The sequence below is a fragment of the Zerene cesonia genome, chromosome 3, assembly GCF_012273895.1.
Source record: "Zerene cesonia ecotype Mississippi chromosome 3, Zerene_cesonia_1.1, whole genome shotgun sequence".
Classification (NCBI taxonomy): Eukaryota; Metazoa; Arthropoda; class Insecta; order Lepidoptera; family Pieridae; genus Zerene; species Zerene cesonia.
Genome location: NC_052104.1, coordinates 7738474 through 7763891, shown reverse-complemented (window position 1 = coordinate 7763891; position 25418 = coordinate 7738474). Strand labels below are relative to the sequence as shown.

Sequence of the window (25418 nt, the reverse complement as noted above, 5' to 3'; positions counted from 1 at the left end):
GAAAATTATAACTACAACGTCTCATCAGTCGTATGTTCCCACTGCACTTAAGAATAATAAAATAAATCGTAACTTTTTCTTATTAATAAAATCATTTAACCCCTTTTTTAGCATCTAAATAAACATACAAATATTATCTGTAGATTCTTTATGAGTTCCTTTTATAATCTAGATCTATATGATTGAGCACGATATTAATTAAGAAAATCAGTTTTCAAACTATGACTAAAATAAAACCTTCATCTCTTGACCTCTTTGATGTTATCTTCCCTTTGAGATATTATGCGCTTTTTGTCGAGATGTTCAGATCACAGATACGTCAAGAGGACTTTCGAAAAGGCTTGATAAAATGCCAATCAGTAGACCTAGACGAGAGTTTTGATTATTTGTGAATTATATTAAATTCAAACTTAGTTCTAGAATTACGAAGCAAAGTAATCTTGACTAATAATCAATTTTATACTTTGTGTTATTTGCAGATATATTACGAAAATTAATAACAGTAAAAACAAAATAGAAATAACGCTAATTCCGTTTAAAACATTACCATAATAAAATATGTGTAACACAACTCTTTGATAGTGAAAAATGTTATTTTTTATGGAACATTAATTTGACTATTAATTAAAATGGCTAATTAAAAAAACTTACTATATTTTTCATGGTTATCACGAAATAAATTTTATTTATTTTAAAAATTTAAACATCATTTAATGCAGTTTTAAAATAAAAAGTTTCTGCATCGGCCGGGAATCGAACCCGGGCCGCCCGCGTGGCAGGCGAGCATTCTACCACTGAACCACCGATGCTTGTAGAAATTAAATAAAATATAGAAATAGTTCAAGTTAATTTACTACTTTCACTCGATTGTATACTTTATTCATGTGAGTGTAATGATGATATCTCAATTGTCTCAATATAAGGTGAATGGCCGTATGACGTCACGATCGTTTGCGTAACTGTGCAGAGTTATAATGAAGAATTGATAATGTTATGTATTTGCTACTATGATTACTATAATAATATTGAACCAGTTAGTTTTTTAAGTATAGCTTTGGTCAGTATCTCAAATATCATCAAAAACTGAAACAATAGATAGATCTAGAACATTACATACGTACATATGCATATTTTTATTTATAATTGAAAACAAACTTAAAGTGTCGCGTGCATGAATTCCTAACATATAGAGTATTTAAGTTATTGCATATTTATATTTATTCATTTTTGACTTCATTTAATTTACATTATAAAAAAAAATATATTTATAAATGACATAACACCTAAGTAATATAAATAGGAAAAAACACACAACGCCGATTGATTATATACGTACATTTTCTAACAATTTACTCAAAAACTCGATCATATATTTTTCTGAGATAAATACAGTTTATAAATGTACCTACTCATAAAAAAGTTTTTCATTTCAACAAATCCCCGAAGGAATTATCTTTATATCGGATCATCCACTTCGCTTGCTGCGAAATATTGTTTTTAATAAAGCGTTGTTCATTATTTTTTTCAATTATTTTATTAGACACGCTTTTAACTGACTGCGCACAACAACGTGTGTGTATTTATACCTTCCTTTCCTTACCTTTTTATTTCATAAGGGAGATTCTAAGCTAAATTTGCCTGATGGTAAACGATCACTATGCCCATACATTCGCAGATTCCCATTTCAAAATTTAGAGTGGTAGCCCCAAAGACATCGGTGCTCTTTTTTGTAGAAAAAAATAATTATTAACTCTTAATTTATTTCATGGTCAGAAAGCATTCATTGATTTATGAATATGAATAAAAACAATCATGTTTTGTGTTCCATTGTTATTGATTTTGTTATTAATTATTTTAAATTTTTAATACATTCAACGGGACATAATATCAATGAAAAATTTAAACAAACAACCGTTAATCTACTATATAAAAATAAGTCGGGTTTTCCTTCCTGACGCTATAACTCCAGAACGCACGAACGGACTTCTACGGTTTTGCATTCGTTGGAAAGGTCTCGAGCTCCGTGAGGTTTATAGCAAAGAAAATTCAGGAAACATTTCAACAGAAAAGTGGGAAAATCATTTTTCACATACAGCCATCTGGTGGCGAAACGGAGTTCGCCGGGATTGCTAGTAAAATTATAAAATAAATGTAGGCACTTGAAAAGTTCTGATATAACGTCAGCGATAAATTCAAAGAAGTAAGGAGTTAGGGAAACTAATTTCCAACTCAAACTGTTATCGAAACGTGCTTGCAGATCTTATGAAAATATTAATAAATGTTGTTCTTTATAACAGTCTACATATCCATACTTAATTCGTCATCTTATTTTTTATTTATTTTTTTTATGTCATAGTCGACAATGGAGCTGGTGGGTCACCTGATGGTAAGCGCTACCACCGCCCATGAACATTTGGAGAGGGGTAAGGTCAAGTGCAGACCTTTCGCCTCTACAAATGAATTGGTGACTTAAATTGAGAAGGGTTAGGAAAAGATTTATGAGAGGATAAAGGAAAGGTCTGGGAAGGGTAAGGCAAAGAATATGGGCCTCCGGCTCCCCCACACACCGTCAACACAATAGCATGCTATTATTTCACGCCGGTTTTCTGTGGGGGGAATGGTACTTCCTCGGTGCGAGCTGGCCTAATTCGTACCGAAGCGTGCTCGCTCAGTGACATCTCTTTGTTACTCTCGGATAAATCGATCTCGGATAAAATTTTATAATACATACATACTTAATACAGTAATTAAATATAAATATAGTTGTTATTATAATTGTAGGATTATATAAATTTGTAAGTGTACAACGTTTTATGGAAAGTAATTTAGTTTGTTATATTTGAAAGGCCCATTGATACTTGTTAAACGCACTATATAGGTATAACCTTAAATTAAATTGACACATTTATAGGGTGATAAATATCAAAACATTTTTTTTATGGCAAGTTTCCGCATAACAGTACCTATATAAGTGTTAATATACTGTTTTCCGTTATTTCGCCTTTGTTATTCGTTTGATTAATTTCCAAAAAGTCGTACGTTCTACCAAACAATGGTATTTTCACATACAATAACCGTGGACTATGAATATTCACAAATTACATAGAAGATAAGCGACAACTTGGAACTCACTTTGAAATCGTATGCAAATGCGATGCGATAAACATTATTTACAAACACATTTGAGGCGAAATGTTCATAGCGGGCAGCTGAGCTGGTGGTTCGCCTGATGGTAAGCGATCACCACCGCCCACAAACATTCGCAAAGGCAGTACCTCTGTGAATGTGCTGCCCGCTTTTATGGGGTAAGGGAAAAGGAAAGGATTAACGACTGGAAAGAAGGAATGGACTAGGACGGGTGAGGACAAGGAAACGGGCCTCCGGCTCCCCCACTCACCGTACGAAACACAGTGGCATGCCACTATTTCACGCCGGTTTTCTGTGGGGGTGTGGTACTTCCCCGGTGCGAGCTGGCCCAATTCGTGCCGAAGCGTGCTCGACTCCCACAATAAAGAGTAGAGAGAGAGTGGTAGCCCCAAAGACATCGGTGCTCTTTTTTGTAGAAAAAAATAATTATTAACTCTTAATTTATTTCATGGTCAGAAAGCATTCATTGATTTATGAATATGAATAAAAACAATCATGTTTCATATTTAATTTTATTTATTATGCTATAAATTATTTTAAATTTTTAATACATTCAACGGGACATAATATCAATGAAAAATTTAAACAAATAACCGTTAATAAAATTATGAAATAAATGTTAGGCACTTGAAAAGTTCTGATATAACGTCAGCGATAAATTCTAAGAAGTAAGGAGTTAGGGAAACTAATTTCCAACTCAAACTGTTATCGAAACGTGCTTGCAGATCTTATGAAAATATTAATAAATGTTGTTCTTTATAACAGTCTACATATCCATACTTAATTCGTCATCTCATTTTTTATTTATTTTTTTTTATGTCATAGTCGACAATGGAGCTGGTGGGTCACCTGATGGTAAGCGCTACCACCGCCCATGAACATTTGGAGAGGCGTAAGGTCAATTGCAGACCTTTCGCCTCTACAAATGAATTGGTGACTTAAATTGAGAAGGGTTAGGAAAGGATTTATGAGAGGATAAAGGAAAGGTCTGGGAAGGGTAAGGCAAAGAATATGGGACTCCGGCTCCCCCACACACCGTCAACACAATAGCATGCTATTATTTCACGCCGGTTTTCTGTGGGAGTATGGTACTTCCCCGGTGCGAGCTGGCCTAATTCGTACCGAAGCGTGCTCTCTCAGTGACATCTCTTTGTTACTCTCGGATAAATCGATCTCGGATAAAATTTTACAATACATACATACTTAATACAGTAATTAAATATAAATATAGTTGTTATTATAATTGTAGGATTATATAAATTTGTAAGTGTACAACTTTTTATGGAAAGTAATTTAGTTTGTTATATTTGAAAGGCCCATTGATACTTGTTAAACGCACTATATAACCTTAAATTAAATTTGCACATTTATAGGGCCATAAATATCAAAACATTTTTTATGGCAAGTTTGCGCATAACAATACCTATGTGAGTGTTATTATACTGTTTTGCGTTATTTCGCCTTTGTTATTCGTTTGATTAATTTCTAAAAAGTCGTACGTTCTACCAAACAATAGTATTTTCACATAAAATAACCGTGGACTATGAATATTCACAAATTACATAGAAGATAAGCGTCAACTTGGAACTCACTTTGAAATCGTATGCAAATGCGATGCGATAAACATTATTTACAAACACATTTGAGGCAAAATGTTCAAACAGTATGAAGGCCTTGGGGCGATTTGATAGTATAAAAAAGTCGGGCTTATATTTTACTGTAACAATATATGTTATGCTTAAGTGTAATGTATATAGCTCATGATATTCTCTTTCTATCTCTTATTGCATAAATCTAAATACAATTTAAGAAATATTTAATACAATATTATACTGAATAAACATAGGAAACTATATTTGTATATTTGTATATTTGTAATTGCATTCCAGAAGGATCTAGGCCATTCAAATCTTAATTTTATTACACGCAAAATTAAGCATTTATTTTAAGCTAGCGATCCGGTGTAATTTCTCTTCACATATAAAGCCTAAAGCACTAAAACACATATCCTAAGGAGAAAAACATTTCAAATCGACCCAGTATCGGTCCTGAGATTATCGCGTTCAAAAACTCTTCGGCATTATATTATTAAGTAAAAATGAAAAAATCTTCGCCTAAAAAGTCGCCTATCCTTACATAACTTATCTTTTATGATTTTACGCAATGAAGATGCACATAAATTTATATTTATAAATCAATAAGCTATGAGCTTATTGGAAGTGGTATACGTGGCTTCGTATATTATGATAATCAGCCTTTGTAGGCTGTTGTATCCTGAACAAACATTCAGTTATGGATATCAAGAGATTTTTATTGGATTTCTTTGACAGAAGTTTTTTATAGAAGATGTTTAAAAGGGGTTTTTGCGGTTTTTAAGATATCTTAAGCGATCCTTTCTATATCAACGCAACATTAAAATATTTTAAATAATAAAACAATGTAAAAATAAGAAAACTAGACATTTAAATGATACTGTATTAAAATACTGCCTTTGTAAATATGTCAATTTTATAAAAAAATAAATTTAAAAAAAAAGTTATTTAGTGTTTTAATTGTTTAAAATCTTGGTGAGCTAGTTAGCGTAGTATATATTATATATTTAAAAAGTTTTGAAAACAAAACCTTTATATATACCTGAATAAAAGTTCATAAGAGCTTTTTATAAGAACAGGTATTATTATACAACTTTTCTTTTTGTTTTCAGATCCTTGACGCTCTTCGGAAAACACGTAAGTAATTTTAAATGCTGAGGTACTTTACCCGGTGCGTTTTAAATATTTTTGTTCACTCTTTCACTCTTGTAGGTGAAACGTGTTCAATTGTTCGTATATTGACTTAATCTTTAATATGTATTTATTCTCTTATTTTATCGTGTATGGTTTTTATTACACACAGGAATGTTAGAATATCAATACATATATTATAGTCGCTTTCTTTGTCCCTAGGCCCCTATGAATGCTGAAATCTTTAAAACTACCCAACGAATTTTGATGCAGTTTTTTTTTTAATATAGAGTGATTTAATAGAAAGTTTTATACGTATAATAACATCTATTAAACTACCCCAAATTTAACGCGTGCGAAGCCGCGAGCGCATGCTAGTATTAGTATATAAAATTATACTCAACAAGTATATCTGTTTGAGAAAAATAAGTATTGTATTTATATTTGGATTTTCGTTTATCATTTCCTCATTTAATTTCAGGAAATTATGTTTCATCTGTGAATTTTTAATCTGTTACGAAATTCTTATTTAAACATCTGTTTATCGAAGAATAATAAGAACGTTTTGCTCCACAGATCCATTAGTTATGGCTTTAAATAATATTTACTGTTACATTTAAAAAGTTATTTTTGTTCACCATTAACGCACGTTTTCTTCTTTGCTTTAAGTAAAATCCCGTGTCCCCTAGTGGGCAATAGGGCAGATGTACATGTATTATATAAACATCTGTTTCACTGATCGATTTTCTTTATGGACAAGTAGGTGATCATTCTTCTGTGTCCTGCCGGACTAAAACATATTTTTTTGTGATTCCCCAACCGGCATCTGACCCAGGACCCCTCGGTTCTACAATCCTGTATAACATTGTACCACAGAGGCGGTCAGTTTTATGGATTTACCGGATGTACCACGGCGAATGCTCTGAAGAGCTGTTCGGAACAATACCAGCTGCTGCCGCCACCGAACGACAGGACACAAACTAAAATATCACTGTCGTCATCTAAACTCGTGGCGATCATCAACATTGCGCTATAGGAGGAACTATTTACCGCTCACTATTCCTTTGTGGAGTGATCTACCCGCTTCAGCGTTTCGAAATCACTATGACTTGGTTCACTTCAACAAAAAAGCGTACTCGTCCCTTAAAGGCCGGCAACACACCCGCAACTCTCCAGGTTGCGTGGATGCATATGGACGGCGACAATCACCGCTTACCGGTGAAGCGCCTGCTCAAATAATCAAAAAATAAAATATCAATAAAAAATTGTGTATAATAAATCTGTGATTATAACGTGCTTGATGCGATGACCGAAAAATAAACCAATATATTTTCACATAGAGTTTATGTAAGTATTGATTTGCTTTTGTGAGCAATGAGTTGACAAAATAAATAGGTATAGCGACTACGAAACAATTTGTATTCTTATAAATAAATAGTATTTTTAACAAAAAGCTAAATTGCACCAAATTTAAATGGGCCACGAGAAGAAAAATCCAAGTCTCAAAATTCAAGTACCGAAAACTGGTACTAAAACAGAATCATTACAATCGGTTCACCCAATAAAAAGTTACGAAGAAGCAAACATAAAATACAGTTGAATTACGGTTAAACCTCCTCCTTGTTTGAAGTCGGTTAAACAGAGCCCTGTATTTCAGGGATTAAATTTTGCTTTGCACTTATCTCGGTGAACTCGAGCTCTGAAGTAGTTTATGTAGTGTAGTATAAAACCTAAATAGTCTTTTAAAATAGCAGTTCAAAACGTGTTTAAGCTTTCACAAAGAACGCGTTAATACAGCCTCTATTCTGGAAATTTATAACATGGACAATTTCAATCCATTCGTACAATATCCGAATGTTAACACGGACTTAGCAAAAACATTTGCATCGTGCTGGATTTGTGTTGCTCTTTGTTCGAATGTGAGTAATCAACATTATTCAAACTGAGGTATTTATTTATTCAAATAGATTTCTTAAAGAAGCACTTTTCAATCATCATAACACAGTATGATCGCCTCCTTGGTACAGTGGTTAACGTAGTGGTTAAAAGCATAGAACCGAGGGGTCCTGGGTTCAATACTCAGTGGGGACGCACAAAAAAATGTCTCGGTCTGGCAGGGCACAAAAGGATGATCACCTACTTGTCCCTAAAGAAAATCGATCAGTGAAATAGATGTATATCATCTGCCCCATACCCCACTAGGGGACACGGGACGTAATGTAACGTTTACCACCGGTTCAATGTATGAATGCGTGATAGTCAAACGAAAGGCTTATCCTATCTTACTTATATTATAAATGCGAAAGTTTGTGAGGATGGATGTATGTGTACGTATGTTTGTTACTCTTTCACCTAAAATTTGCCGATTGAGATGAAATTTAGTACTTAGATAGCTGGACAATTAACAACTGAAATAACACATAGCCAACTTTCATCCCGAATTAATTCCAAAGTCGAATTTAATTCGATCACAGTTTCAACAATACAATTAAACTTTTACAATCTGCGTTAATACCTACATTTCTTCCATACATTTTCGGCCAAATAATGCTTTCTTTAATTAAATTGATTGATTAAATTAATGTGTACTTCTTTGGCGTTTTAAATGATTTATATGAAGAAATAAATATTTATTTATCATTTACTATTCTTGGTAAATGATAAAACTTTGTTAGGACGATTCAAAAGTTTTATGAGAAGTATAATTGAATAAATAAATAAATGTTTGTGTTCGAGTTCATGTCAGATAACCAGTAATATCCAGTTAGAAGATTAAGAGACTAATTGAGAATAATATATTACTCTACTTACTAATCCGCCTAACGTAGAATGCTTTTAAAAGGAATATTTATAAAAATACTAGCTGTGCCCCGCGGTTTCACCCGCGTAAATCCGTATCCCGTAGGAATATCGGGATAAAAAGTTGGCTTTATGTTATTTCAGTTGTCCAACTGTCTACGTACCAAATTTCATTGGAATCGGCTCAGTAGCTTATGCATGAAAGAGCAACAACCACACACACATCCTTACAAACTTTCGCATTTATAATATTAGTAGGATAGTAGGATTCCTTTTAAAAGCAATGAGAATAATCCCATTTTAGAATATTTTTATTGATGCTGTCCTATTACCCTCTCTCTATAAGTCTACTATCCAGCACAAAAATAACATTCGTCCGAGATTAAAAAACTTAAGGCTAAACTTAATTTAAACCTTAAGGTCCTCTAGGCCCTTATATAAAAACCTAAAATAATAATATGTAAATTACCAATAACTTCCATACACTATAACCAATAAAGATAATCCCCTTTCCCATAATTAACATATTGCTATTAAAACGAATAAACCACACAGAATACGTCCCAAAATTAATGTTATCTAGTAAAACAAAAGCCTTTTTGTGAACTACGCTTGGGCGTCAAATGAGCATTTAATTTTAATAAACATTGAACACATGTGCATAAACTCTGATAATTACGCAATTTAAAAATGAATTAATGTGTCTTATTTTAAAAATATGCTCTATTGTTCAAAGAATAATGCTTTAAATTGATCTATTATTTTAGGTACCAAGTTACATAAACATAGCGTCTCAATCTTGTGACATATTATTTTATATCGACTATATCTTAGTAATGATTCAAAGAAACAAGCTCTTTAATCTTATATTAATAAAGTATAGATTCGCGTGTTAGTAATGCCTATTCACCTCAATAAGATTGTCTAGCAGAGTAATTCCAACACGTCTTCATGCATGCATATTAACAGCATGATATTTATTGTATTAACGAGAAACTAATTTGTTCAAACAATAAATTAATATGCAAATTCGGCTAATGTGGCCGCATTGTCATAGCTTAACATAAAGCGTTTACCACTAAAATGCATGATTTGAAACCGTTTAGCAATTTAGCTCCATTTTTGGACTAAATGTGGTGGAATAAATGCCTGCCTTTGCTTTAAAATCAAATATTTTCGACGCATCTGCTGTGTCAACCACATTAGTGATACGCTCGCTTTGTTTCAAATAAAAAGCTGATATATTTAACAAATCTTTTTTTAAATCAAAGTATTAAGTTGAGAAATTCTTTCACAGTTGAATCATCTTATAACCAAAGCACAAACACACAAAACACCGTCAAGCAAGTTCTAGCTATTTGCATCCTTAAAAATGTTTATAACAAAAATCCTATTATCTCTGTTTACTCACAAAATTACTTCACTTCCTCTGCGTTTATCTGGAAGTTACGTGTGAGAAAATTGACCTATAAACTCACAAGGGCTTGCGATACACCTGCGACCGTCTTAATTATATATTTATAGAGGTGTTTCTTTTCGCGCGACGAAAGGAAAGACGAAAAAACAGTTTAGCAGAAAAAAAATCTATTTTTCTTCTTTGAAAAGTAACTATCCGTGGTACATACCTATATCCGTGTAGCATACTATAGCAATCACGTACACATACAATGGCAGAATTTTTAAAATCGATGCTGTAGTTCCCGAGATTTGCGTGTTCAAACAAACTATTCATCTAGTATAATTAGTACAGATTGCGAACTTCCTACTCACGCGTATTACAAATTGCGTGTTTTTGAAGATATCTTACGTCTCATTTTTTTCCTCATATTTAATTCCACCAAAAATTAATTCCAGGTAACATTTAAAAAGCTGATAACGTCTATTGCAGTTAATAAAAAACAAATATTGTTTCAACCCGCCCTTCATAAATTCTGCATAATTACTCGAATTAATTGCCCGAGCTGGGGTCGGTTTTATGAAAACGTCGAATTAAAAATCGTCCGCCCGGGAAGCGAATAGCTCCAGAAAATAGCTTCTGTTTCGAATATTTTCATTTAAGAACGATTGTTTCATTCACTTCTTGAATCGAATCGTAAATAACATTAAGAAAACTTTGGATGAAAATAGCTTTGTTGTTCGATTATTTCTGAGTATATTTGATGTCGATATAATATTAAATACTAGTGTATTTCATTTATCACTAATCAACGGATTTTTAGCAAGGCTTAGGCACTAGGGAATAAAATTCAAGGTTATTAATGAAGGACAAAATAGATTCGTTCAATAGCTTTGATTGAAATGTCCTGGCTGCGATTATTGTGAAATCACGTCATAAGAGCCTGAGCCGTTGAGTATTCACTGACGTCAGGACGTTACGTTTCTATCATACTATAAAATACGAAATTATGTAGGTCTGAATGCTTGTTATTCAATCATGTTAGATGTTGTTCCGTAGCCTAGGTATAGTATATAGTATATAGTATTATATAATTATACTAACTGCACGCCCCGGCTCCGCGCGGGGACCTAGTAATTTATAGTAATTGCCATAATATAAACTATCCTATCTCTCAAGTTGGATCGAACTGCACATGGGGTAGCGAATTTTACTATAATCGGTTAAGTGGTTTAGGAGCCCATTGAGGGCAAACATTGTGACACGAGATTTATATATATTAAGATTTTCTGTGACTTAGACAATATGGCAATATATAATAGATTTTATTGTTTGACTCAGAACATGAAAAGCCACTTACGAAATACTTAATATCAAACTTTAACTACTGTTATTGCGAACCACTCGCAGACTATTCAATCATCAAACGATCGATTCAATAACTATTCTATTCAAATATTCATTGGGAATATATTCAGTGAATAACTGAATAGAGAATTTTGCGTGGAAGAACTAGTTGAGGTTAGAATTTGTGGTATGTTAGCTTTGAATACTAATTGCTTTATACATACCCTTGTAAAGAGTAAATTTCTATAGTCAAATATTCTAGGTATTGAAAAGAATCTATGATTTGAACTGATTAGATTTTATAATAATACTATATGAAACCCGGCAAGTCACTCGCTTGGTACCCGGATAAAAAGTAGCCTATATACTAATCCAAACTATAATCTATCTTTGTACCAAATTACGATAAGCAAAAGGGTAACAAACATCCATGCATTCATACTTACAACCATTCGCGTTTATAATATTAGTAGGATAAGTGTGTAAAATTTTTGTAATATAGGTAAATACGGCTTGACTTATTTATTTGTAGGAGATGTAAATATTTCATAAGCCAATAAATTTTTCAAATAGTTTAATTGAATTAAGCTGCTATAAGACGTATATTGAATGTTCCCGAGAAAAAAGGCCACCTACGTTCCTGGGAACGGAGATACTATAAAAGCTAAACCTTATTAAAACAACCACCTTAACAAAAGCAAAAAGCACCGTCGATTTTGGAATATCCTTCGTTTTTGAGGACGTCAGTTAAAAATAATTTTGACGTATATTATTCATGCTTGTAATTTAGACAACAAAACAAAATATAATATAGATAGAAATTACACTCTCTGTAAAATGGTCATTCGATTTTTTTTTTTCACTATCTTTAACACAAAAATTTAAGTTTCTATTTTAATAACTTGTTTAGTCCTCCAAATGTATCGGTATTCATATATTAAAACAATGTATTGTAAAGCACTTGTATTTTCGTTTGTTCGTAAATTAAATTTTAATGTTTTTATAATTGTCGTGTTATCTTTGGTCCATTTCACGCAAATCGTCGAACGTAAGAGATGTTATTAGCCAATAGGATTTCTCGAAAAAAGCGAATCCCAAAGTAAACCTCAATTGTATGGCGGAAACACTCCAATTGAACCCTTTCTCAGAGATTTGCAAAACGCTTACTAAGCAAATGAGATTGCTCTCAGAGTTCAGACTTTAATAAAATGCTCTGAATTTTCTTCCAAGTACGATTCAAAGTTGATGAAAGAAATCGTATCGCTATGTTAAGATACAAACATATAAAGGAATAAACATAGTTTCTTTTCTAATAAGATACGGTACAGATTAAAGAAGTATATGTAAACGTATGGAAACTAATACGATTGGTTGACTGGATTTTAGGGTTCCATATGCTAAGGGTCAAACGGTACCCAATTATTAAAACTTCGCGGCCCGTCTGTCTGTCTGTCTGTCCGTCCGTCTGCTACCAGGCTGTATCCCACCAACCTTGATAGTTAGACGGTTGAATATTTAAGTCCATGAATTTACTTACAATTATTTCTCATCATGCATAACCGTTACGAAAAAAAGGAAAGAAATAAGATTTTCTTAGGAAATACAAGATTTTTACATAATAATAACAATTATCTGCTTCATTATATACCGTGTAATCTGCAAAAATATCTTCAAAAGAAGAAACTACAGATTTCATAATATAATAGGAATGAAGAACAAAGGCCCTGCTGCCCTGAATCATTACAGAATCACGATATTTCTTTTGTTACTATTTAGCATTTTTCTTTTTTCCCTTCACAAGTGCGTTTTCGAACGAAATGTATAAACCGTTAACATTGAAATTCCGGCATTCCATATTTGAATTCCATTGATCCCGGTTTTTTTTGCTTTTCATTATTAACGTTTGACGTAACGTTTAACGTTCTTTATTTGTATATGAGTTCAGAATAAAAAAAAAACGAGATTAAATTTTAAAATTTCATTGAAATAACATTATCATATGCAATTTATAACGTTATTGTTGTCAGGTTATCACCAACAGACTAGCGTATATTTTATTTGAAAATAAATACCGTTATACCTATTGATTATAGATATAATTCTTACACACGTGATAATATATGTTAAATGAGGTATTATTACGTGATATATGGTAAATGGTTGTATTTGTCTAGATATTTTATTTTTCACACACTCCACGCTGGCCAAATGCGGACTGACAGATGTCACATATCGTTGAACTTTTGACATTTTGATTTCCTCTCGATGTTTTCCTTCACCGTTTCGAACCTATTATATATTATCGTATCTATTTCTTGTACGATAGTTTGGTTTGGAGTTTAAGTCCGAGGTCCTAACTACTGGGCCTAATTTGCTGCTAAAATATAGAATAATAGTATTATTATTCTATTTTTACAGTATAGTGATACCGTATGACTCACAAAGCCACAGAATGAAGGTAAAAGCGTAGTTGTTAGTATAATTTATACAGAAACTAACATTAAAACTTTCCGTAATTACTCAAACTTGTCAGAGCAAACAATACGGAAGCTTCAAGTTTGTAGTTTACTTTTGGCAGTAACCTTGCTTGTATAAACTTATTTGAAACATATGTGCGTCTTTCATTTTATTTAATTATCTGTACGTTTATTTTAATTGTGCGATGTCACGTTAACTGGCTTGATATTGAGTTTTTTATTAAACGTAAAAAAAATGTAATTGCATTGTATGTTACAATGTAAAAAAATTTTGTTCTTAAAGAAATTAGAAGAGAATAAAAGAAATTTGGTCAATCAAGCAGACTTTAGATTCAAGTAATTTTTCATATTTCATCATTTCTTTAGCAGAATATTTGTAAACGAGTTATATGTATATGATGTAAATTTAGAACAAAACTTCTATTTCATAAACTAAATAAATTTAAATTTAGCGCTGACGTGCGTAACGACTGTCTCCCAGGGGAGAGCATCCATTCGCTTATTTACATATGAAGTAAGTATGTAATTAAGGAAACAAATGGATTCTCCACTGTGACGACAGTATTTCTACATCGCACTAGAGAAGTTTTCGCCAGAAGAGATAAATAGAACAAGAAAGGATTCTTTGCTTATTTTAAATGAACGCTTGTCTGAAGGGATAAAATAACCCTATGTTCCTTGTTGCTTTCTGTTGGTAAAAGACTTGTTGTCCACCAATCGAATTGTAATCAAAAAATCAATCAATGAAAAAATAAACAATCGATATATTACTTTCTGTTATATTTTACGAAACTAGCCACTTTGTAGTTTTGAATGATTTTTCTAAGGAATCGAACCCATGTTGTTTCAAGTACTTTTTACACTGAAAAAATAATCAATTTTATTTATACCGGCGGCCATAGCAAGCCTTTTTATCACGAAAACAAAACTTCAAAGGAAATTTGTCAAAGAGATTAGTATCGGAAACGTAGGTTCTGCGATAACGAGAAACGTATGTACGTGAGCGAAGCCAAGGGCGTACATACAGTTCATGTTTTTTATCTTTCCCTGGTTTAGGAAAATTTTATTATGGAAACATTCAAATAAGATAAAAAAATCTATATCAAAAAATAAACAGCCATCAAATTGACATAATTTTACCAAATACGAAGAAAAAAAGTTATATTAAATAAAAACATAATAATCCTAATAATTAGTATATTCTTATAATATCTAACTTAGCGCCGAAAATTAATTAATCCAAGTAAACGATAGAAAGGTAATTTATTGTATCATAAGAAATATAAGACGCGGCTGTAAACCTTTATAATTACAATTTATTGTTAAAGGTTTTCATAACTTTAACATTTAATCACGTCATTGTTTTAGAGAGAGATGAATGGCTCAATTTAGATTATAACAATTGATGAATATTAAATTCCAGCATCACATAATAAAAAGTGAATCCCCGTGTCCCCTTGTGGGGTATGGGGCGGATGTGATAGTTATACATATTCTTCCCTGATTTATATTTACGTTACATGGTATCCGTAATATTATTATCGCAATATTAATAGTATTATTGTTCCACATACGAAAGCCTTCTACGAGCCTTATTACGCATGCGCCGGCTGGCTGTATATTATTTTTTTTTTAATTGTGAATATTCCAGACATTTGACATCGTTAATGTATGTGCTTGCCTTTCTGACTGTTGCATTTATCTCGATTTTATATATACGTTTATTTTATATATCTATTTTTTGTACCTTATCAATGACAAAAGAGCAAACTAGTAAAGCGTGGTTGTTAAATATGGAATAATATAAAATTTTACTATAATTGCACGTACAACCTTTACAAATATATGTATAAAATAACGCTTTTACTATTTCCATCTATGTTTATTTATATGTTTACTCGAGTCGGTCAAAATGGAGTCTAAAGACTCCTTTAGGGACTCCCCATTAAAAGGACAGACTTATTTCAAACTTTGTACACTAATCAAGGATCAGTGACTATAAAATAATTAAAATTTCGTTACGTACACTCTGTAAGAGCAAGTGTGTCAATTAAATTTATTCTATATTTATAGGATGTTTATTTTCACTATTCTTAAAAATATTTGTTGCTTCACAAAAAACTGTAATAGATACGGATATACATACGTAATACGAATAAGGAAATATTTTGTATCCAAAATCCACTCGTATTCCATTAACCTCCCAGAGTGTATGCATCATAAATTGTGTCCCTATCTGTCCCATCTCCCGACCTTCCATGTTTATACAAACCTTTTCAATACACGAATCTAAGAATACATTTCTGTAAAATGTGCCACTTGGATATTTCGCCAGGTATTCGTGATCGGGACATGGTCACGTACGAATATAAATTTTCCTTTTATCAATAATCTGGGACTGCGAAAGATCTGCTTTCACGTGAGGTCGGGTGCTAGGGTTGGCAATATTTTCGTTAGCGTGTATGACAACTGTGTACTGAATAAGTTTTTGTTGCTGTCCCTAGGGGACACTAAACATGTCAGGGAAACTGCCAAAATCCGACGCGGCATGCCTCTTCCATTTAATTTTATAATGTAATTTAAACTTAACAGGGAAAATCACTCAGACAATAAATTAAATTAAAATTTAAAAACCCCGACCCATTTTATGATGTGGGCCATTTAGAATTTGTAATTCGTCATATTGTGTAGTATTTTATTAGTCAAGCCCTTTCGTTTACATCACCTTAGATTGAATGTCATCAAATATAGCTAAGAACCACCGCAAGGAAACTCGATTTCAAATAAAAAACTCATTCAATTGCATCCATTTGAGGATATGCCACACATCGTTATACACACACATACAGACAGATATCAACGTGAAACTTATAACAACACCTCTGTTTTTACATTAAGACCAATCGATAGCTGTGAACAAATATTTTAAACTTTTTAGAGCCAAAAAAATATATAAATAGACAAAACAAATATTTATTGTAAATGCATTTCTAGTACATTTATTGAAAACAATTTAAAACCACCTGCCTCCACTAAACGTATTACGGTGAGATAAATTCGACAAAACTCTATTGAAATTGCGATGCACATGTAAATAAGTATTGAATACAATCGAGGCGAGGTCCCATTACATATAGATATCATGATACCATAAGCGTAGCCAGATAACTCGTCTGGGTTTCATAAACTGATATAGATACCATGATAGGTACCATAGGCGTAGCCAGCCAGCCAGACCACACGTCTGGGGTTCATGAACTGTATCCTGAAATGTAACATTCAAATTTAAAGTCCTTATTTTACGTATAACCCTCATAAGAGGCTTGTGTCCCGGCAGTGGGAACACATATGGACTGATGATGATGATTTAACCTATATTATTCTTAGTAATAAACAAATATTCATCATAAATGCACTTCTAGGTCGTTACATTTATTGGAAGCAATCTGAAACCATTTACAGCAACCCAAATAAACGAATGTGACTGAGAAACGTTAAAGCTATTCGGTATTCAGAAGCTGTCTAGTTTTGATTGCGACCACACAAATTGAATTTATTTACCGACGTTAGTTCCGATCTTATTCTAACAACGTCTAGGTTATCGAGAGATCCTGAATATTAATGGATGTGAACCGATTCGAATGGCAGCTATTCAAGAAGGTAACTTGGAATTGGCGTCTTTATTGTCTTTAACGAATAATATTGGGTTACATAACAATATATCGTCCTACAGGCATCGTAAATTTAACGTATTATGACACTAACAATGTCATTAAATTATATTAAGTACTAGGTTTGCTCGGCCACCTCCTTGATAGTGGTTAATGCGTGATCGTAGAACCGAGGGATCCTAGGTTCAAATCCAGGTGGGACGCACAAAAAAAATGTCTCGGTCTGGTAGGACACAGAAGACTGATCACCTACCATAAATAAATTGACCATAAAGAAAATCTTTCAGTGAAACAGATGAATATACTCTGCCCCATACCCTACTAGGGGACTTCATTTACTTACTAGGTTTGCTCACGACTCGTTTACGTTCTGTTCTGAATGTGTTCATGTTCTATAATAATTGCCCATATTTTATTTATCCTATTTTTAATATTCACTTTTAAGAATTACCAAATAAAAAAATAAAAAGGTTGATTGAATCAAACTGTCGTATAAAAAATGCTAAAAGATTAGCACAGAAGCATACAGCCAAGTCAACTTTGTAGCTCATTTCAATAAAACCATAAGCGCCCGTTACACATTTCCGCAATATAAGTGGTCAGGAAATAGTATTATTCTAGAAGATCACTTACTGAATCCACGTATCGTGGAAAACTGAACACACATACACTTATCTAGGAACAAACTTTCACATATATAGGTTCTCCCTATGAAAGTTAAACGTATATCCACTCACACCTGCATTAACGTATCACGTTGTAATATAAATTCGACAAAACTCCACAGAAATTGCGATTCACATGCAAATAAGTAGTGAATACGATCAAGGCGAGGTCCTTTTACACATAGAGATCCTTTTCCCATGGGCGTAGCCGGGGGGATGGTGTGAGGGCTCCAAACTCCAGCGAAAAAATTAAATATTAAAATTTAATGCCCTTATTTCACCTATAGCATTCGTTGTGGACCGATACTGCTAGATAAAGGACCATAATTCCCTGAGACAGCTTATTTGCTATATTGATTTTATACACTTTTACACTTTTAACCCATTTACTTTCTTAAATCCCTCAGTTCCTCATATGAAAGTTTCCTGCTAGTTTCATGCAATCTGTAACTTTCAAAGCTAATATTAAATTGCATTTTAAACTTATGTAGAAGAGGAAATTGTGAAAGAAAACTTTGTAACATTGTTATCGCGATCTTGAGTATAGCTGAAGCGACTGAATTTTAATAGACAGCCATGTGAGGCTAATTAATTGCACAACAAGTTTGAGCCTTCTTCATATTGTATTAGAGTAGGAATTCATTATTCATGCAGCATTATTGATTTAGGCATTTCAGAGGAATGTTGCGTTCAGACTTCAGTTACAGGTACATACTTTTTCCTCTTTAATACGTTATTAAAACAAAATACGAATAAGAGATTATACTACAAATATTATCTACAAAGAATCCCTTAAGTTACTTCGCATAAGTAGCGATATAGACACGCGTCCTAAATTCAATTCAAAGTAAATACTTACTCATGAAATAATAAGATTAACAGTCATGAAAATTATTTTATTTAATCCATTAATTACAAAAAACGGCACGAATCTGAGCTGGTTCCGTATCAATGCCCTTAACGTGATTGGGCGTTAAACAGTCAGCATTTCAGATTACTATCTCAAGTTGTCGTGGCCTTCGTTGAAAATGAAAACAACTTTAATTCAAAGGTGACTATTAACTCGGCGAATTGGGCAAGCAATTTAGGAATAATTGTGACTAAATTGTTCTTAAACATTGTATTATTCCGTTTTAAGTTAACAAAAGATCTTTTAATTGGTTATTATATTATATTTAAACTTCTTTGATGAAATGTACTGCGTATAATGCGTAGGACTTTTAGATTAGTGGGTAAATCCGAGGTTCCATCTGAATGATATCGAAGTAATTATTGCTCATTGCCATGAACCTTTTTTCTTATTACCCTGATTAGAATCGCCAGGATTCAATAATTTACCTATTCTGGATAAAAGCAAGAGACAATTTAGTTTATTCTATATTTGAAGCGTGTTTTTTTTATTTTTTTTTTTAACTGTATTTATACTTAAGGGAGGGAACAAGGAATGTAATTACATCTTGAAGACGGTTTGTTTTGAAATACATAAGCTCATTAAAATGATATTTTCATGCCGGTTTATAGTTCTCTATAAGAAATAAAAAGGTTCCCTTACATCAAATTACGCCAATCATAAAATATATAATTTATTGTATAATACTAAAAGGCTTTTTACCGCATTTCACGAGTTGGTCGTAACTTTTTTTATGTGATCGATTACATGAAATGTACATTAGAAGTTACAAAACAATCAAGCAACATGGGATGACAGTTCTAATAATACAGTTTTAGCAGTTGAACAGTTTTAACGATAGATATAATCCATTAACGTTTTTCTCCGTAAACATAGCGTTGGAATATAGTAATTTCAGTCAGTCAGTAAGTTGGTAATTAACTTTTATTGTATACATTTAATGCCTTCGTATTTTTAACTGATATTCCCAAAACCAAAGGCAGCTCTGAGACTGTATTTTATTATTGGTTATATTACTCGATATCGCCATAGATTCTTGGTTAGCGTTCTTCTTTTTGTGTTTGATAGGAAATTATTGTCATTTGGTCCCTTTTTAGAATCTGTAGTAGCGGTACCCGCTATCGATGTCGACGTCGATGTTTTTTCTAGAAAATAATTATTTTTGACATGTAGCTTAAATTTCGGCCAAATTGATTCAGAAAAATTACAGCTCATGCATTTATAAACATTCCCAACTATTATACTATTGAATCAGGTGACATTTGCAAAGAACATTTGTCAGTATTTGTATCGTCAATCTAGAAATATCGTGCAATTTGGATATAGTGAAGAAAGGGTTACTTCACTATATCCAAATAAGAAAGGGTTAAGGGCTATAAAGGTTTAGGTGCGGATATGGACAACCCATTCATCAATGAATAGCACAAAAATGTTTATCAGGGTGTGGCACTTTCCAACTGCAAACGTAACCTTGTATGTGTTTTTTATTAACTAGGACATTTACAAATGTCTTGGTATACTAAATTTCATCAAAATCCTTTCAGTAGTTTCAGTGTGATTGACAGAACATCCAAACAAACAAACTTTCACATTTATAACATTAGTTATATTTTATTTTATCTATTAATTATATTTTTTTAATTAGAATACTATAATATAACTTATTCCTGTGTGGTATACAAATATTTATAAGACAAGAGCGGGCCGATCATTTTAATAATTTGTATGTCCGTGACAACCCGGAAAGCCAAAGACAAAGGCGGGAAGACGGCTAATTAAAAAAAAAAATCAATAAGTTTTTATAAAACCTTTTTTATTTAAATATTTATTATTAAAATAATCTCATTGTCAAAACCCATTTCTCTAAATGATGGTAAATAAATGTAGTCGGTGTGACATACTTTCCTTTATTTTAGATTTTATAACAGATACATTAGCATTTGGAGAGGTTTTGGATGCTAAACAAAAATAATATAGCTCTGTACTCTGAAATATTGCCGCGTGTTTATTAAGTAACGTATATTACGCATTATTAACTACCTCTAATATCTAAAACTCTAATGTGTATTTTTGCCTTAATATAACAAAAATCACAATATATAATTAATGGCGTGAAATGATAATTATACTTAGGGTAATTAATTATAACATATCCTGACTATAACAGGGAAGTAAAAAATATAACAAGATTTAATTTCTAAATAATACATAGTTATCTACCTACCTAGTAAAATTTTGATTCTTAAATGAATTATTATTGAATATATGTTTACCTAACTCAATTCACATAATTATTTTTGACGAAAAGCTAAACTACATTCGAATTGAATTAAATGAGACCACAGGGGCGACACCTTTCAAATAAAAATACAAATAAATATATAATTTATAACCTCCTCCATTTTTAAAGTCGCTTGAAAACTTTTCCAACCCATGGTCCCTTTCTTTACAAACCCCCAAGGCATTGGCATGTTAAATCATTGGATTTTGATTGGATGTGATAAGGACAATCAATTCTTTTTCCCATTCAACGTCGCATGTTACATGCAATACACAAATTTTCAACTTCGATAAACGCACGGGACTCGATTTAGAGAAATTTATGGTAAGTAATTGTTAGGTTGGGGAAATAAGAAAACCATAAACCCAAGTACGCTTTAAGTTACGCTTTGTTTATTTTAACATGTTTAAGCAAGGTTATTTGTACGCAACGTTGTTAAAAAAGTTATATAAGCATATAGAGGATTTGTATGTATGTAATGTTTTCACATACAAAACTACTGAACCGATTTCAAAACTTCTTTCACCATTCGTAAGCTGCAACATCACTGAAGACAGGCCTTATACATATTTACGGGCGAAACCGGGGCGAACGAGTTAACAATATAGAGTAGAAGAGTTTGTTTATTTGGACGTGTTAATCTCGGGAACTGCAATTCCGATGTGAACAATTGTTTGAGTGCTATGAAGTACATATATCAAGGAACACTACATATAGGCTATATAGCACTATCCGCGATGTGAATAAAAATCCTAATAAGATAGTAAAGTTGGTAAAACTTTAGTTAGTTTCTTGAAAGCTTAGTTCCTTTCATCAACTGCTTGAGCCGGTATAAAAAAAAAGAACAATATAGCCCGTGAGTCGTGACTCAGGAATATGTTTGTAATGAAAAGATAACTTTTAAACGATTAAATAGCATTGAAAGTTACCTTTGTAATAAAAATCAAATAACGTTGTCTATATACTTCATAAAGCGGTTAAGTGTGTGGAGGAAGGAAGGTGGAATTCCTCCATCGAAAAAGGGAGGGTTCTAGACTGATTGAGACTAGTCTACCCGACTTATCGGCCTGTAAGGCCCCAATTGAATGATGTTAAAAAGTTGTATATATGCCTCTGTAGCGAGAACATTTCGCTTGCGCGATTCAGAAATGTGTGAATTAGTGAGTTTCTAACGTTGCAGGGGGAAATATTTGAATCTGTAGTCCTACTATATCTTACTAATCCTACTAATATTATAATTGCGAAAGTTTGTAACGATGTGTGTGCGTTTGTTGCTCCTTCACGCAAAAACTACATAACCGATTGCAATGAAATTTGGTACGTAGACAGCTGGACAACTGGATTAACATATAGACAATTTTTATCCCGATATTCTTAAGGGATACGGACTTACGCGGGTGAAACCGCGAGGCGTAGCTAGTCTGTTATAAATATTTTATATTATAATTTCCAATAAAAAGCCACGCAACATCGGACTGTTATACATTATATCTTATTCAGTTCTTATATAATGTGTTATGTTAATAATAAATCTTTAATTCTAAAAACGCATTTGTAAAACAAAAATTGCCACAATTCATAGTTTCAACTTACAATCCGCTTTTGTATTCATAAAATATCTCCTATGATAATACTCACATTGCCAAACCAACCTTACGAGCAGGATGGCGGCTGGAATTTTTAATATCGCTAGTACCAACCCTCAATCAGGTTAAAATTTATCGACTCAAAGATTTATTACACTAGTCGCCAAATATATAAGGTAATTTCTGATCCATCAATCACCGGATGGACGGGTCGCGTAACAGTCACGTGGTTGTAATATAATTACATTGGGTCACATAATGGAGATTTACTCATTAATTTATTAGACAGTTCTGTGGTATATAAGTGTTATTACAGAAAATGTTAACATTGCTGGTGTTTAATGTATGATGTAGTCTCAATTTATTTCATTCAGAATACGTGATCCACATCATATTTCATATCAGCAAACAAATAAAATCTATCTTTTCGTATTTTTTTATAATCTATCCTTTTTTCCATGTTGTTTGATGATTTCCTTTTCTTTTCTTTTGTATCGTGTGTTCTGTTTTTTGATGTAGATATTTATCTTGTCTTATTTTATCATATCATTCATTGTAACAGCACAAGCATAAGCAGAGTATGAAGGTATATACAGGATTACAGAAAGCAATTAAAAAATAAGTTGATGATGATCATTTAAAACACAAGCGGGTGGAATTTGTTGAAATCGGTCCAGTAGTTCCTGAGATAAGCGTGTTAAAACTCTTAATTTCTACACAATAATAATCATAATCATTTCACCCAGCCTTTTGTTATTATAAAACTCAAAAAGTACAATCGATTTCAGAACCTCCTCATTTTTAAATAAGTTGAAATAGGTTAAAAATAAACGACAAAGAACAAACATTTGTACTACATATTAAACTCCTAAACACACTCGTAAAGACGTTATAAGGTCACAAGATAGTGCAACACAGCTACAATAAAACTGTGTCACGCTGAAAATTGTCAAGAACTGCTTAGCGAGAGTGTTAAGACGCCTGACATTCCATTTGCTTTGTTCGGTTCCAACATTATGTTCGACTTGATTTCTGCCCATGAGTACGTTTCCATGGACTACGATTCTCAACCGATTTCAAAAAAGAAGGTCACCAACTAATTACCAATTCGTCTGTATTTCTTGGCTTTGTTACCTCTGACCTTTCGTCTGGGTCGAATCGATTTTGAATATTCTTTATTTGTTTGAAAGGCAAAAATTTGTAGACTACTCTGCTTTTTTGCTAAAAATGTTTTTTATCGATTTAGCTTCCAAAAGATTCACTGAATATCCTTTCTTAGTTTATCTAAAGGAAAAGAAAAAAGATCGAGAAGAAACGGTTAGAGGAGGTCTTTGCTAATTTTTTTAACAATTAACAAGCAGGTAAACATTGAGGGCCTCTGCGAATGCATTGTCCGCTTTTTTAGGAATAATCTATAATATATATCCATAACCACAAACCTGGTTATGAATTGGTTACAAATTCATTAAGAAAATTGTGATACAAATTCATTACCACTATTATAAATATTGCTGATTTGTTCACCACGAAGTGATGATTCAATCTCATGTCCATACAATAACATATAGTCCATTTTGTGATATATGCTAATAATAATCAATGTCAATAACCGACCGTCTGTTTTTAGCAGATACCTAATGATTTCACGATCAATTACTGCATGTCTATTTCATATAATGCTCTGTGTAGTTTGAATTTCAATTACATGCAGATTAATTTGCATAAATATTAGGATATGACAGATGTATATGGAATAGGTAATTAATTATAATCAGTGTTATTTTGAACCCTCCTAGCTATATTTGTTTGTGTTTAGTTAGCTGTACAACAGAGAGATGTTGAGTCTAATTTGTTATGATAGGTAGATATGATAATGAGTTGCAATTGTATCGTATACAACTACAAACGAAGTGGTAGGGACAGGGCATAGTATTGACACAGACTAATCATCCATATAATCCATCAGCGAAGAGATCTAGACGGGCTTAGACAGGTCAATCATATAGGGGGCAAGGTTCGAGACGTGGGAAGTTCGAGCCCGAGCTACATACGTCATGTCGTTAGCAGCGCACAGTTATTAGGGGCTGACCGCACACATTTATGTAGTTGATTATATCTAATATGTAAAATGATCCAAACTACTTGTTTTTTTTTATGTTGAAGCGGGCGGCTAAGTGTCTGTGAGAGGTGAGGGTGCTGTGAGAGTTTGCAAATTCTCATCTCGTGTAAAGAACCTGCCTTTTTATCATTAATATAGTATAGATTGTTATTGATCTGTGTCAACCGCGTCATTGTCCACACATTTTCGGCTTTTACAACGAAATCAATGCGTTGGACTGTATTCTTCTGTAGACTGTAGACTTCTCTTTCTACTGTACCAATGATGTCTTACACCGCTACATGGAAGTTTCTTTAG

General features: G+C 32.6%; 1 protein-coding gene and 1 non-coding gene across 2 annotated transcripts in view; one reads left to right on the top strand and one right to left on the bottom strand.

Annotated features, from left to right (window-relative positions):
* The window catches only part of LOC119837548 (calexcitin-1), a 41204-nt gene that overhangs the window by 4964 nt on the left and 10822 nt on the right, over positions 1-25418 (top strand). The window contains exon 2 of the mRNA XM_038363157.1: positions 5852-5876. The gene's annotated coding sequence lies outside the window, so the exon portion shown is untranslated. The remainder of the gene's footprint in view (positions 1-5851; positions 5877-25418) is intronic.
* Trnag-gcc lies at positions 739-809 on the bottom strand. The gene has a single exon. It is a non-coding gene; the product is annotated as a tRNA-Gly (tRNA).